Below are 16,725 nucleotides of genomic sequence, written 5' to 3'. Positions count from 1 at the left end.
AGGGGCAGCAGGGACTATGTCCAAGGGCTTGACGACCCCTCCCCATGGCCACTGCGAGTTAGGGGGCCTGCCTAGGATGTGGTGGGGTTTGACAGTGGGCTCTGTTAAACCTCTACAAAAAGCTGCATGTGTCCATAAGCAGGCCCTATCAAACCCAGTCAACACATGAACGTATATGGTGTCGTGTAGGATGCTGAAGTGCAGGCGATAGAGGTACTTTTCCACACAACATGTATGTATATCGTCTCCAATTTAGCATCTTGTATTGCACCATGTGCGATTTTATGTAGACTGGGAAGCGACCGTGTGCCGCTCAAAGCGCACAAGCCCAACACGAGTGCCAACCGGCACATCAGGATTAATACCAGTGAGATCCTGATTATGGTATACTGGTCAAGGGAAGCACAGAGAACAGACATACAAGTCCGTTCTCAATCTTGTGTAAGGAATTTAACGGACGTTTTGAAACGCAATACAAGTGGCAATCTCGTGGAGGCGCTGGCATCGCATAGTTTCTCTCATCAAGAAACTGTCAAAATTTTAGGCCCCACCACCCCCCATAGACATAAACAACAGATACTCCTCCTCACTCTGTTTCCCATTCCATATGCGATGTTTCTTTCTTACACTAACGCAAGCGATTTCTCTGCCATCATGGAGCGCATGGTTTTTTTTTGTGATCCATTAATTACGTAACGCCAAAACGAGCATGTATGACGCCTCCTCTCTCCTATGTTAAACTTTTTATATGAATTAGGTACCTAGAATTTTTGTATAGATTGTCACACTTCAGGCCACCCCTCTAAGCGTTATGAAATTTATGGATGTTCCCTGAGATGTTTCGTTTGTGAACAGCAGCTACCGCCTTTGTTTGTATTTTCATTATTGTTACTTCTTTTGAATCTTTACCAGCTGCGAAAAGCACTAAAAGGATGAAAAGGCCATAATTTGTGCTCAAGTATATTCATGATTCTTCAATTTTTCAAGTCCCGTTTAGTTATTCAATTCAGGTTGTGTATAAAAATATAACTAGCATTTCCGGCAGTAAATAATTATTTGGAACACTATCTCTCTTTATCAGTAGTTAACAATTTTAACTAATCGCAATCTGAAAATACTATTATAAGCATTTATTTATTAAACAATATGAGAAGTGGCATTAGTAGCAGAAACTTTACTTGACATTTGGATCAGGTTTTTTGAAGGTAAGAAAATGCGTTTTGCAGAATTTGTTTTTTCACCTTGTTGGTTCCATAGTGCATGAAAAATAAACATCAACAGTTAATACGTGCTGGAAGAGGCGGCAAGTTTGGTATCATTTTGGCGCGCAATGTTTGTTTGATGAAATATGACAGCTAATACGCATTACGCAATGAATGACACCTAGCGCCACCAAACGACGTATTGCCACAGTCAGTATTCTAACGTACTTTGATTTACACAGCTTTTTGAGTAAAATTTGTTCTAGCCTGGATGTCTGTTATCTGTGAGGGAAGTGACACACACACGCGCGCGATAAACGGCATGTAAAATGAACGTAAATTTACATTCTTAATTAACGTCAAATAGAGATAAAATAAGGGTTGCTGAATAACATAAACTTTCCGATTACTATCAATTATTTTCAATTTTAATTCCGTAAGAAAACGTTAATGAAATGATAACGCGGGCGCCTAATCCGAAATTCAAATGAACAATTGCTCACTTTGAGCGATTGATTGTTTATTCTTGCGAAGAATGAACAATTGAACAAATTTAGGGAAATGCTAATACTGCTGTGTAGAAGTTTCATAGGTCACATCACTTTCCATGGTGAATCCCGATCTATGTTACTGATTACCCCACCCAACTAACACTACTTCCTTCCCGTGGTAAATGTGGAGATGCAGAGGTATTCTCGGTCTCTAGTAGCAACAATTACCACACACTCACATTCCCTCCCTTTCCCAACTGACTGTAAGGACTTGGCCGGCGCCGTTATTGATCAACATTTGCGAGCTGCTGAAACGTGCACTTCGAGAATAGTTGGTAAATCCCAACCACTATTCACTTGGATCGTAGTGCAATTTGCACCAGTTCTGATCAATCACAGAGTAGCAACCATTAATATGTACAGTCAGTCTAAGCTAAGCTAAGCTAAGCTAAGCAAATTTGGTTGAAATCGGCCAAGGGGCTCAGAAGTAGCTCTGAGTTGATCGACAAACTAAGCAATACCCCTTCCCCACACCCTCCCCCTTTTTCAAAGAGCATGCATAACCCCCCTATCGTCCTTAAGATAAAGAATGTGTTTTCCAAATTTGGTTAAAATCGGTCAATGGGTTCAGAAGTTATGCTGGAACATACATACAAACATACATACAAACATTGAGTTTTATATATATAGAAGAGAAGATAGATAGATACCACAGAGAACAGACATGGATGCTCGAACAAAATTTCGTTAGAAACGTGTGTAAAGATTTAAATCGCACCTCAGCGCCGCCAACGCAGGCTGCCCGACATTAGGGTCTTGCCGTCATTTCTTACCAACACGAACGCAGGTTCGTCGTTGCAAACAATCCTCGAAACAATCCCATTTGATTTTGCCGTGACAGCTGCTCGTGGTTGCAAACAAACCGAGTAATAGTACGTTCAGATTATGAGCTATATCACTTGATATAGAGCATCTTGACATCAATGTTTGTACATCTAGTTTTCACTGGAAATAATGCATATGGCATCTCATGTCAAGATTCGCTATATCAAGTGATATAGCTCATAATCTGAACGTACTATAAAAGTGTGAGTGAAACGTGCGTGTACGTACACGATCGCTGAAAGCCTAATGCTACGTTTTGACAGGGCAAGTGAATTGAGCAACTCAGTTTAATTCAATTGACTTGCCAAAAGTTGAACATGCTCAACTTTCTTTTCGTTCAAGTGAATTGAATTAAGGTGTTTACACGTTCAGTTCGCGTTAGACTACGTTCAGATTATGACCTATATCACTTGATATAGCGAATCTTGACATGAGATGCCATATGCATTATTTCCAGTGAAAACTAGATGTACAAACATTGATGTCAAGATGCTCTATATCAAGTGATATAGCTCATAATCTGAACGTACTATTAGATTCAAGCGACTTGCTCAATTCACATGCCTTGTCCACAGAGAACAGACATGGATGCTCGAACAAAATTTCGTTGAAAACGTGTGTAAAGATTTAAATCGCACCTCAGCGCCGCCAACGCAGGCTGCCCGATATAAAAACTCAATCGCACTAAGTGATGGCGTTGGCATACACTTCATAAAAAATGTGATACTGTCTCCTAGGAGCGAGCCTAGGAGCAATTCGGAATGAACACTAGCGCTAAAAAGTAAAACACGGCAAATTTTAACCATATTTATCAGCACACTAGCACCGCGCAACGGGGACATAACGACATACTTTAAAATGACCAGTACAAACTTTTACACAAGCACGCGAATGAAGATGAACGTCTGTTCTCTGTGCCTTGTCTAAACGTAGCATAATAGAAACTCAATCTCACTAAGTAATGGCGTTGGCGTTGGAGCGAGCCTAGGAGCAATTCGGAATGAACACTAGCGCTAAAAAGTAAAACACGGCAAATTTTAACCATGTTTATCAACACACTAGCACCGCGCAACGGGAGCATAACGACATACTTCAAAATGATCAATACAAACTTTTACACAAGCACGCGAATGAAGATGAACGTCTGTTCTCTGTGTTTATACCATCGACCATAACTTCAACGGTCAATTTGAATTTGATTGCTTGCGCATTTCGCAACTAGAGGCGCTACCGTCGTCTTCGTCCTTCAAGTTTGACATTTCACTCCAGCGCCTTCTGGTGACAATGCAATGTCATACGAAACATTATTTTTTGTAAAATGCTCGCAAGATGGTGCTAGAGGAGTTGAACGATGGATTTTTCAGAAAAATGTTCAGGCTGTTACGTCTGTTAGTCTCTACCATAATCGGGATTCCAGTAAGATTACGTAATTAGTGTACGGCCTCCAACCCTGATGTGCCGATCGCACTCCCTGGGCTTGTGCTTTGTAAGTTTTGAGAGTCTTGTGTGGCCCCAAATGGCCGGAGCGAAATGCAATGACGGCAGCTCTCCGTGGGTGCGTGTGCACGCTACGGAGGTCTGACCAGAAGAGGCCGAGTCATGGCTTGCTGCGCACTGATCGACACGCTGAGGTGTTAATGTATAATCACACGCTGATGGTAATATACTCAAACCCCACATTTCCCTTCTTCTCTCATTAAAAAAGGCAAAAAAACCTCTTGCATAGAACGCATTGTTTTTTTAAAGTTACTTACGCGAGACGAAGATGAACATATTGCTTTTAAGAAACCGATAATTTCCTTTAAAACTGAACTCCAAAATAAGCTTGTCTGATAATCCTGGTTTTCAATCGCAGAACAACGAAATGCAAGTCAATAGGTTGTATTATTTAAATGTAGAACTAAATTGGTAATTGATCTCACAAAAACATTTTGTATTGTAGCAATAATCTAAATATCTTATACCGTCCATTAGATCCAACTATCAGCTTTATATATAGTAATACCAGCATGCTGTCATTCAACATATCGATGTTGAACTTGCTAACAACCGCTTAGAACATGGGTTCCCAAACTGTGGGCCGCGATTCCCAGGGAGGTCGTGGGCTGATCAATGATTGGTTGCGAAAGACGAATCTTGATTCATTCTTTTGTCCCTATTTTGTCCCACAAATCTATCACAGCCATTAGAACATTTATTTTTTATTTTTATTTCGTCAACCAACGTAGACTAGTACATATACATATACATGTTTGTTTTTGTAAGTATAATTAAATAATAGTTTTTTTTTTAGTAAAGTGATGTATAATTTTGATTTTGAATTTATATTGCTGAATTTGTAATGTTTGTTCTTTGAAAATACTGTCTAATGTTATGCCGAGACATTGTTAAGTCAATAGTTTCGCAGTGTTGATTGTAAACGGCCATCATTCGGTTGAGAGGCCCAAATTTGGCGTAATTTGTTCGGCAGTGGTTGGTTAAAAATAATGTTCTATGTCGAAGTAGCCGAGAAGGTATGTAAAAGTTAAATTTCGATAAAAAAAAGATTTGGATCTGGATTTGGATGAAAAAAAGGATTTGGATGGATTAGATTTGGATCTATGTAGTGAATGGAGAACAATAAATTTTGAAATTCTGTCAAATACAATGGAATCCAAACAATTCAAATCCAAGCCACATTCCAATCTAAATCCGTTCCAAATCCAATCAAGTGAAATTCTAATCCAAATTTAAATCAAATTCCAGTCCAAATCCAATTCAAATTTAGTCCAAATCCAATCCAAATCCAATCCAAATCCAATCCACATCTAATCCAAATTCAATCCAAATCCAATCCATATCCAATTCAAATCCATTCCAATCAAATCCAACCAAAATCTAATCCAAATCCGTTCGAATTCCAATTTATTTCCAATCCATTCAAAGTAATATAATGATGGGGTATGAAGCAATTCATAATGGTTTGTTCAATCTAACGCGAACTTATTTTTTTATTGCGGAGGGTCGCAAGCAATATGCGATTCTCCTAGGTGGGTCGCATGCACAAGTAGTTTGGGAATATGCGGCCTAGGATATCCCCAGTAGCACAGTTCAGATCGATTTGATTGCAGCAACTCCAATGTGACTGGATTTGGTCGCATATGAGTCACAGTGACTAATATGTGGCATGTATGCTACTGGGGATGATATTTATCTAACATTTCGCAGAGATATCATACTTACATGAGATAGCATAAGTATATACCTAAATTTTAGACTTATGTTAACCAGTACTATTAGCCAATAACTCCAAACTTTGTGAATACTGGCAACATTTTTGGAGCTTCGTGAATGTTGGATATCTCATCCGACGGGTAATTCCGCTACGACTACTAAGTCAGTAAATTCCAAAATAAACCTCAAGATAATATATTAAGCCTTTTAAACAACTTTGTAGCATACGATAGATCTCCATATATCTCAGATTTCTATAGAACTAGCTTAACTGGCAGTCTTATGTACACTAAAGTCGCTAAGTTATACACTTCAAACTACATTTATTTTAACCAAAATAAATGCTTCCGTGACCCACCTTGAGATTTTTTAGATTGTCAACTTTTTTTCTCGGCAGTCTCCCAGACACGCCTTGTGGTATTGCAAACCATAAACCAGCGGTGGCCCATGCTATGTGATTTTTCAAACCACAATCCATTTTCCAGCGGTCTTCCAGACGCGCTTTGTGGTTTTTCAAACCACAAACCATTTTCCAGCTCTTCCAGGCACGCTTTGTGATTTTCCAAACCACAATCCATTTTCCAGCGGTCTTCCAGACGCGCTTTGTGATTTTTCAAACCACAATCCATTTTCCAGCGGTCTTCCAGACGCGCTTTGTGATTTTTCAAACCACAATCCATTTTCCAGCGGTCTTCCAGACGCGCTTTGTGATTTTCAAACCACAATCCATTTTCCAGCGGTCTTCTAGACGCGCTTTGTGATTTTCCAAACCACAATCCATTTTCCAGCGGTCTTCTAGACGCGCTTTGTGATTTTCCAAACCACAATCCATTTTCCAGCGGTCTTCCAGACGCGCTTTGTGATTTTTCAAACCACAATCCATTTTCCAGCGGTCTTCCAGACACGCTTTGTGATTTTCTAAACCACAATCCATTTTGCAGCGTTCTCCCAGACGCGCTTTGTATTAATAAAAACCCATTGCATTATGTTTTTTTTAATCATCAGATATTTTAACATATTATCAAATTACCAATTGAATTCAACTCACCTTTTGAAATAAGCGTCAGGATCCAACAAATAACCGGGCAAGATCGCCAAAATGTGTGGCCCCAAATGGCCGGAGCGAAATGCAATGACGGCAGCTCTCCGTGGGTGCGTGTGCACGCTACGGAGGTCTGACCAGAAGAGGCCGAGTCATGGCTTGCTGCGCACTGATCGACACGCTGAGGTGTTAATGTATAATCACTCGCTGATGGTAATATACTCAAACCCCACAAGTCTGCTTACGGACACTTTCAGACCCCACTGCTAGACCCCACCACGGGGTCACCACCACCAACCCTAGGCAGATTTCTGTAACTCGCAGACGCTTGGGGTGTTGTCGTTAAGCCCTTGGACATAGTTCCTGCAAACCCGACTCCAAGACAGTGTGAATGACCCAGAATATCCCAAAACCGAGTCCAAAACTATCTTACAATATCTGTTGACCTTTCGGGAGATGTAATGGATTTAATTAAATGCATATAAAATTTTGTGTTAATTTAAAAATCACTTTAATAAATTATCAAAGAAATCAAAGCTTTGAGCCTTTGAGTAAAGAAACAAAACTTTTTAACAGCTGTAGTCGTCAACAAATTGAAACCATGTCTTCAAATCTGGCATCGCTGCTCATGAAACACAATGAAACATTCTAGCTACCAAAGCTGAAATTCAGATGGCATTGTATGCATCAGTCAATTTGAAGCCCCTCGACCGCAACTTTGGCAATTTCGACCCATCAGTCCAACACCCATCGTTCGAGCAACGATGCACAAAAGTCACACGCACACAGTCTCGCGGTTTTCCGACCGAAGCAAGTCAAAAAGAGGAAAATCTGCTTTTGGTTGCGTTTTCTGATACGTCAATCCGTGATCCGTCGTCGTCGGCCAGTTTCATGCAATTCTCTTTCGTGTCATCGTCGTCAAAGCTAAAAAGTGTATGTAAAGTCAGTCCGGGATTTTTGAGGAAAAAATTGTGTGAATTTACGGTGAAAATTGTGCCCGGATTTGTTGTGATTGAGGTCAAAATGTCCAGTGGAACCGGTCCGCGAGGTCAAGTGCTTTGTTCCGGCTGGTAGAGCCGCTGCCCGTGTAAGTAACCAAGTGAAATATGGTTTGTCCGTATGGATTCGTTCCTGGTGGTGGGCTGTCGGTAGGGTTGGGACTTTTTTTTTGGCTCATGTCTCGTCTGGAGACCGTACAGTGAATGTGTTTAATCTGGAAATTAGATTAGGTGGCATTTTGAGCTATGAGTCTGGGACGTGTCTGTTAGTAGCGTTGTGGGCAGTTCCTCTACGAAAAGACGTGGACGTGGACAAAAAATAATATGCCAGACATGATGCACCAGGGAAAGAGAAAATGGAAATGCATTTTGGATTATGAGAGCTGGTGAATCGATTGGAATATTAATAAAAAGTTGCTGCTCAGGAACATCCGGTAGGAAGCAGTGCGTAAGTAGGATCTCCCTGCTTTCCAACCCAGTATTTTTCCAACAGGATATGCGACTTCAGACGCGATTGATCTCATGTGGGCGTTTCTTCCAAGAGAGGGAGGTGGGAAGGTGTGGGCGATTTTCTGGCAGCTGGGAAAAATTGGCAGATGGGGGTGAAAATGGAGCTACGAAGACGGTCATTTTCGCTCCAATGTCTCATTATTTCTGGTTATCAAATATCAGTAATTCTATTTCGAGGATTCCAATGCAATCCATATCGTTTACTTGAAACCGAAAGGCTGTGTATTTACATTCCATTAGCGTCCGGACTGAGGGGACAATCATTTTTGTTGTTATTGAGGGTGATGCTTATTATCTGCCGGCCGTGCAATCGAAACAGGTTATATATGCAAAATTTAGTTACATGCATGAGAGTGAAACGTAAACTGTAATTCAAAGATTTACACGCACACGTAGCATTGATGGAATACCCACAATATGAATCATTCCTAAACATGTTAACATATTCGTTAATTTTAGCAGACAATGCACCATCCGACATACTAGCACGAAATTAGCCTAATGTAAAAGCTTATTAGCGGATGACAATCCCTGTTACTTCTTTTCCAATGGCTCTACGTTTCAACTGGAACTTAGCCTGCCTTTGTTGTTAATAGAAACTGGTGTTTGCTAGAATTAGCGAATATGTAAACGGCCCATAAATGTTGCTTTATGACCATAATAATCATGCGCCATAATTTCCTAATAAATTTTTAAAGGAATTTCCGAATAAATTCCTTAAAAAAATTCAGAAAGAATTCCGAAAGGATTCCTCCGAAAATTCTCCCAGAATTTCTTTTAAATATGCCTTCAAAAGTTCTTTTAGGAATTCTCATGAAATTTCCTTTAAGTATTCTTTCGAAAATTCCTTTAGGAGTTCTTCGGAAATTCTTTTAATATTTGCTTCAGAAATTCCTTTAGGCATTACTTTGAAAATTCTTTTAGGAATTCCATCGAAAATTATTTGAGGAAATTCTAAATGACGTTCCGAAGGGATTTCTAAAGTATATTTAGAATGTATTTCCACAGAAATTTCAGAAGAATTCTCTGAATATCCGAAAATTACCTAAGTAATTTTACACTGAATTCCTGAAGGAATATCCAATCCCAATGGAATTCCTGAATGAAAATCCGGAAAAAATATCCGTATTAAAATTCTAAGCGAATACCTGGAGAAGAAACTTCGAAGGAATTTCCGGAGGATTTTATAAAGGAATCGTTGGAGGAATTATTTAAATTATTTTTAAGTGAATTTGTAGGAGGAATTTTCATAAAAAAAAAATCCAGGAAGTATGTATTCCAAAAAGAATATCTGTCGGATCCAGGGTTGTTATGACTATGCGGATCTCGCGATTTTCGCGGTTTTCGCGGATTTACATAACGATTTCAGGGCTTCGTCCGGATTTGGCGCGGATTTAGTTTTAGGTGAAAGTGTAACAAATAAAATGCTGGATCTAAGAATGTACATTTGAAAATTAGTTTTATGTCTATCTAGATGGGATTAATTTTCGTTAGCAAATGTTGTTGAGAACAAAATTTACGTTTGAAGTCAACTACTCACATTATTTTTCGGATATTTACAGGCGCTAAGGAAAGTGGCGCCACTCAGGGTGGCCAGTAAATCGGGAAAACGGGAAATGCGGGAATTAAATGTCCATGCGGGAAATTTTTTTTTGTCTTTATTATCGAGACTTTCAGACCGAGGCTGGCTCGTCTGGTATCCGGGGAATTTCTTGAAATTATACAAAAAATCGGGAAAATTAGTCATCAGGTGTTATTTTCATTAAATCGTGTATAACTATTCTAGTGTACAAAATGAAAAAAAAAATTCACTGTTTTAAATACATATGTTTTTCCACGTAACGTTTGAAACTATTTGAAATATCCGGCTTTGTCGAATGTACACAGGTAGGACAGAATGATCGGGACAGGCAAAATTTTATCGAAATTCAAATGACCATAACTCTGTGAAAAATCAACCGATTTCTTTGGTTCTTACAGTGTTCGACGGAAAAATTAATCAAGTTTTGGAAAACTGGTTCAAATCCATGTTCAGACCGCTGGATACCGAAGATAATCCGGATTATTTGAGGGCATGTCAAAAATGTTATTTTTTGAGCGCTTGTATTTTTTGCTTGGGCGAAATGTTGACTCTTTTTATATTTTTTACATAAACTAGAGCTTTTCCTGAGTTGCTTGATATATTGATGTCTCAGATCGGACAACAAAAACCAGAGATATGGCCGTATCCGTAAAATCCGTGAAACCGGTTCCACCCATTGTCGCATGCACGCTATTGTTCTAGTAGGCAGCGTTCTTGCACCACGTGGTATCCTGTGTTTCTGAGCAAATATTTAAATCACAATTGTCCTAGACTACCGGCATACGCATATTTCAGGGCTGGTAGTGAGTCACTTTTTAGTGACTTGTTCACTATTTTGAGCCAAGTCACTAAAAAGTCACTATTTGCATCCAAAAGTCACTAAAGTCACTATTTTTCGGAAAATGGTCACTAAAGTCACTATTTTCGCACCGCCGTTTGTAAAAAAAAGTTCAAAATAAAAATCATTTGTACCTACCATTATCATCAACCAAATCAAATGTAAATCTGTTTACAAAATATACAAATTTGAGAAATTGTATCAAGTGTATTGTGGGAATCGCCAGGTTACTTATAGTTCATGTGAACTATGTTCTCCATGAATAAAGGTTGTCAAAAGACGAAGTGCTGAAGACAAAAGTTGAGGAGTACTGGAACCTGGCTTTTTAATTAAAAACGATTGTGCGTAAATACCCTAAGGTGACTAAAATAATGAAAATAGCTTTAGCTACATCCCGTGACAACAACGTCGAGCGAGGTTTTTCTACGCCAGGGAGAATAATTAACGATAATATGGTGTCGATGACGTAAAGTTAATTAAAATCGTTTATGATTGTGAAATCCGTCTTGTGATCCTTCAGCATTCAATAATAGTCTCGAAAACAAAAATTGAAAGGCAAGATAAGTCAGAATTTATTCTGCATTGAGGAAGCTGACCGCAAGAATTTCAATCAAACCCTTTATTGAAGTTTACCACAAGAAATCGTCATATATTTCAAAGGGCCGTCTAATGAAAGATGGGTTCGAACCATGGACGTCGGGATCGAGAGGCCTGTATGCAGACCACACAGCGATGCTTGGGCATAAGTTTAGACAACTCCGTATACAAAGCGTAGGATTGTAACGACTATGCGGGTTTCGCGGATTTGATGCGGATTTTAAGGCTTCACGCGGATTTAGTTTTGGGTGGAAATTTAATAAATAAGAAGCGTACACACTTAATTTTTTTACCGAGATCTCAGCAAAATGTTGAACTTTTACCGAGAATCGCACAGCCGTGCCCCAGCAAATATGTTTTTTGCCGAGATTTCTGTCAAAATTGCTGATAATCAGCAAATAATTTGCCGAAAATCAGCTAACAAACACTATTTTTGCCGGAATATCAGTTATTTATTTTGCTGGCGCACGGCTGTGCGGATTTTTGCCGAGCTGCAGAAATAAAAACTGAGTGTGTAGAATTTTGTTTTCGATAGCGAAATGTAGTTGAGAAGAGGACTTCACGTTTGAAGTCATTGCTTACCCAATTATTTGGATATTTTCAAGTCATTATTGAATGCATTATTCTCTTGAGCACTCGTTTAGCAAGCATTATTAGTGCAAGATCTTCACTTGTGGTCATTTTTCATCGTTTCTGAATATTCATTTTTTGTCACGTCAATTTTGACATAGTGCTGAGGTATTTCCTAGTTTCTTATTGATTAACCCCTTTACGGCGAACCACACAGCATGATACATACCATCATTGTTCGATTTTTTTTTGTCAGGAATTAGAAATTTTCTTTTTGTCAGGAATTAAAAATTTTCTTAAAGTATTGAAGCTTTTGTATTGTTTTCATAGCATTCGTCTAGAAAGAAGCAGGGTCCATACAAAAATTTAAAACATTAAAAAGTTCCTTGACTTATTCAGAAATTGTATTTTACGGATTATTCAGAAAGTGGTTCTCGTTGATTTTTTGATTTGATACGATGGGATTCTTTTTCAGTCTGCTGAATTCTGCTCCGAAAAATTTGATAAGAAAATTATTTTGAGCTTTTCAGTGGAATGTTTTCACCTGTCATAAGACGAGTTTATACAATCCCATTGAATTCCACCACTTAATTGGCAAGTCGAGTCAAGTACGAGACACTGAAGACGGCCTTACTTTTGAGATCGAAATACGTATCTGTCAAGATACAAGATAATAAACTCGTCTTATGACAGGTCCGAAAAATTTGATTTTTTTCTCTTGGAGGAACTTTTGCTGAAATTTTTGTAGCGCAAAGATTTGTGTGAAATTCCGCCTTGAATTTGGGAAATAATTTTCGGGTGGGTTTTTTATGAATTCACCAAATAATATCTACAGGAATTCTCAAAGCGACTTCCACCGGAATTCATGAATAAATCCGCTTATAATTTGGAAGATTTTTTTCAGGGATTCCCGGAATTTTTTTTATCAAAAATAACGTTGCAATTCCCGCGAGAATTCCTGAAGGACAGCAGGAATGTCTGTAAAATATTCCTCCTTGAATTTATGATAAAAAAGAATTTCCGGAAGCTTTTGTGCTGACATTCGTTAGAACTCCTGGAGATTGATTTCACAAGAATTGAAGTATTTTCTGCACAATTTCTGAAAAGTTTTCACAAGGCTTTCCACAGAAATTTAACTTCTGCTGAAATTTCTAGAAAAAAAATCTTCAGAGTTTTCCAAAGCTATTCCTGCATCAAATTCAAGATTTTGGATCACATTTTACGAAACTTGAGCATCTTTGTTAGATTGTTATATTCTGAATTATTTTTCTCTGGATATAAATCCAAATAATTTTTATATTTTTAATGAATTCAAATAATTTGTTTACAGATGTTTTGTTCGAAAAACGAATTTACATTATTTTATTACCTAATTTTTACGATCATTAGACAATGATCCACAATTACAACAAAGCTGCAACAATAATTTTCTTTATAAAACTTTGATTATAGAAATATAGACTGCTTCATTCTTGTTTGCTTAGTTTTGGAACGTTGGTGGGATGTGATACTAATGGATATTTTCTTTGTTCTTTTTCAATGTGGTAAAATCATGCAGAAAATCAGTTTTACTTTACTTTACTGGAAGAGAAAGCGTTCAGTAAATTGTGATAACAAAAATTGATATTTTTCGCGCGAATTGGATTGGTCGCGTATTTGATTTCAGTCGGCGCGGATTTGGCGCCGGTCGAAACATAGGTATGGTAAAATTCATGTTATATCTGAGTCCTGGTATTTTTTTTAGTAAAATCGGTTCACGGGCAACCGAGATCAGGGGCTCGAATGGCAAATGGGCACTGTATGTATTCAAATTTGTTATTAATAAAAATGTTGTTATTAATTATTTAAAATCCCTCTCCATAGTTACGGTGAAGATGGGCACGGCCAGCAGTAGTAATCCTCATGCTTTTGTAATTTTTGTCTTTTCTTGATTTCTGATAGCATTCTAGATAATGATTTGAAAAAAAATATATCACTAGTTTCCAATCCACTACGAGTTACACAGTGACAATGCAAATGCAATTCAGCTCACTACCTCTGGGCCTTGTAGCATAATCAGACTAATAATATTAGCTACAAGTTGCAAGTTACAAGTCAAAAAATTACAAGTACTTGTAATTTGTGTTGCATAAAAGTGATTCGCCAACTAATAATATTAGTACTTACTTGTATTATTAGTAAGGTTGAAATGAAAAGTCTGTCAGGTTCATTTAACTGTCAAAATTCATCCAACAGTCCACTGTAAATACGGCTTTATGTTTTTCTGCAAGTTTGTGCATAGAATACTGCGATAGATATACACGGAACACGAATTTATTATCCTTCTCTTTAATTAATTGATTCCGCGGTTCAATCCGATTTCTTAGTATTGGCATTTTTTACAAAGAAAAAGTAATGCACACTGGAGTGATTTTTACGTGGTTTTATAGGTGGATATTGAGATTGACATAAGTTTTAATTTGGGCGATTCGTACTTGCGAGTTTCATTTTACATGTTTTGCGAGACTTATGCGGGTTTAAATTTTGTTTTTAGTCCAATAATTGAAATTGTTGAAATTATTAGGAATTCAGGCGATTTATTGACAGATAAATCATCTCAACATTTTAGTTCAAAATGATGATAATATCGCATCAAATTTTATTTAAAAAAAAGTAGTTTTTCCTTTCTTTTCCATGATTGCGTCAAAAATAGGGCAAAAATTCATTGCCCCACCTGAGATTGTTCAATACAACAACTCACATTTGAGTTGAATGAAGTCAACTTTAGGTAAACTAGAGTTACTAAACTTTGGGTAACTACTAGGGGTAATATGTTTTTACGTGGATTAAGGTAAACTACGTAGTAATAGAAAAGTAATTTTACACAAAATTGGGTTATTGGGATAATTAACGGTTTTAAGCGAAAACTGTACCCACTTTTGAGTTAGCGCCCCATTATTTGAATACTTGATGTAAGCACTTAAAGTATTTCTGCTTTCTCCAGAGTAATTTGAAAAAATCATTACTCTCAGTTGTATTAGTTGTATTAGAACGAGAAATTTAGTTTCTTTCTCTGTTAAGTCGTTAAAAACAATAAAACGATGTAGGGTAAATCACTACTTGGGCCTATGGACCCGGTTCCCGGCTTACTACACAGAAAACTAATGATTTATACTGTTTGGAAGCCGTAGGTTTATGATTGATAATTTTTTAAAAGTCTCCCATTTATTTTTCACAATATTCAATATCTTTCAATCGCTTGTTTTACTCCTAATTGATCCAATTGTAGAAAATAAAAATGTAGATTTCAAAATCTCACTCTCCGATGCCACACCACTGAGCCGGAGTGATTCTTTCCACTTTTACAAAACGGTATCATCAAATAAACACCTACCTGAAAATCGTCCTAGTGCTCGTTACAATCATTGCTTCAAGCTTTTAATCACCACACCATAATGCTCCACCCACGCACTTCAATCTAATCACTAGAACGTATCACTAGAACTTATTTAAACATAATTAGAATACATTTAAAAATGTATTCTCAAATCGGACAAAAAATCACCTCGGCCCAAAAACTTCTAGCCGCACCGTGCTGCCAAAAGGCCAGGAGAATGAAAATGATCCTTCATCGTTGATAGGAAAACTGTTTAATATGTTGACGCTATCATGTTATTTATAATTTTCTCGATTTCAAAAGGTGAAAAAAATATTGTTTTTAAGTATTTGGAAAAAAATGGATGAGTAAATATATCTTCTCAACCAAATAAAAATGATTCTGCATGATACCATCTGGCATCTTGTTGTCGTGGAACGTGCATATTTTTGTTTACGTCGCATTTTCTACCGTCCCGAGAGAGAAATGTTGAGAGATTGAGTGAAATTTTGCTTAGGCCGGGAACTGGTTTTTGTGATATGCCGAATGGAAATCGCTATGACTGAAATGAGTGCTGCACCTCGTTAATTTAAATCAAATAAAAGCTTTCTTGAACGATATTTAGCACGAATAGCTATTTTTTAAGCAGAAGTGAACCCTAATGCAGTATTATACAGCCCACAAAATTCAGGAAAAGTTGCTTCCTGTCATAAATATCAATTGAATAATGCAGTCGTACGCATGTTAGGCCGGGAATGGGGTAAGAAACCCTATATTTACTTTGAACAGCTGAAATAATAAAATAAAAGCTACTAGTAAATTAAATTACAGCACCATTCATACTTGTAAAAGAAACCACAAGCCAACGCTAATAACTTGTACTTGTATTTTCGTTGTGCAACAGTTACTTGTAAATTCTGCTAATATTATTAGTGCGCTTTACTTGTAATATTAGACTTGTAAATTGATACTTGTAGATTCATTATGCAACGGAAAAATAAAAGTTACAAGCTACTCTACTAATATTATTAGTAAAATTTCGATTATGCTACAGGCCCCTGGTTAACACTTCATACAAAAGTCACTATTTGGTTACTTTTTCTGCATTTGAAAGTCACTATTTGGTCACTTTTTTCGTCATCGTTGGTCACTAAGTCACTATTTTGAACGGCATTTATCGCTACCAGCCCTGATATTTGTCCCATGTTTAATTTACATGGGACAATTATGCGTTGAACAGCAGTAGAGGTGAGCGCCGGTCCGAAAATCGTCGGTAGCGACAGCGCATAATGGGCGGATTCGTCAAATTTCACGGCATAATTCGATAACTCGACAACCATCAGTGCTACAGTTCTTATGTCTTCAGACGAAATTATCTACAAGAAAAGATCTGTTTTTGTTTTAAGTTGTCATTAGAGTGGCCCTTTTGTGACAAATTTTGT

General features: G+C 37.6%; 1 protein-coding gene across 1 annotated transcript in view; it reads left to right on the top strand.

Moving 5' to 3' along the window:
• The first annotated feature begins 7,630 nt into the window (after positions 1 to 7,630).
• LOC134213876 (fibronectin type-III domain-containing protein 3a-like) overlaps positions 7,631 to 16,725 on the top strand; it is a 193,536-nt gene continuing 184,441 nt past the window's right edge. The window contains exon 1 of the mRNA XM_062693315.1: positions 7,631 to 7,920. The gene's annotated coding sequence lies outside the window, so the exon portion shown is untranslated. The remainder of the gene's footprint in view (positions 7,921 to 16,725) is intronic.

Source organism: Armigeres subalbatus, chromosome 2 (genome assembly GCF_024139115.2).
Source record: "Armigeres subalbatus isolate Guangzhou_Male chromosome 2, GZ_Asu_2, whole genome shotgun sequence".
Classification (NCBI taxonomy): Eukaryota; Metazoa; Arthropoda; class Insecta; order Diptera; family Culicidae; genus Armigeres; species Armigeres subalbatus.
This window is presented reverse-complemented; position numbering and strand designations above follow the sequence as displayed.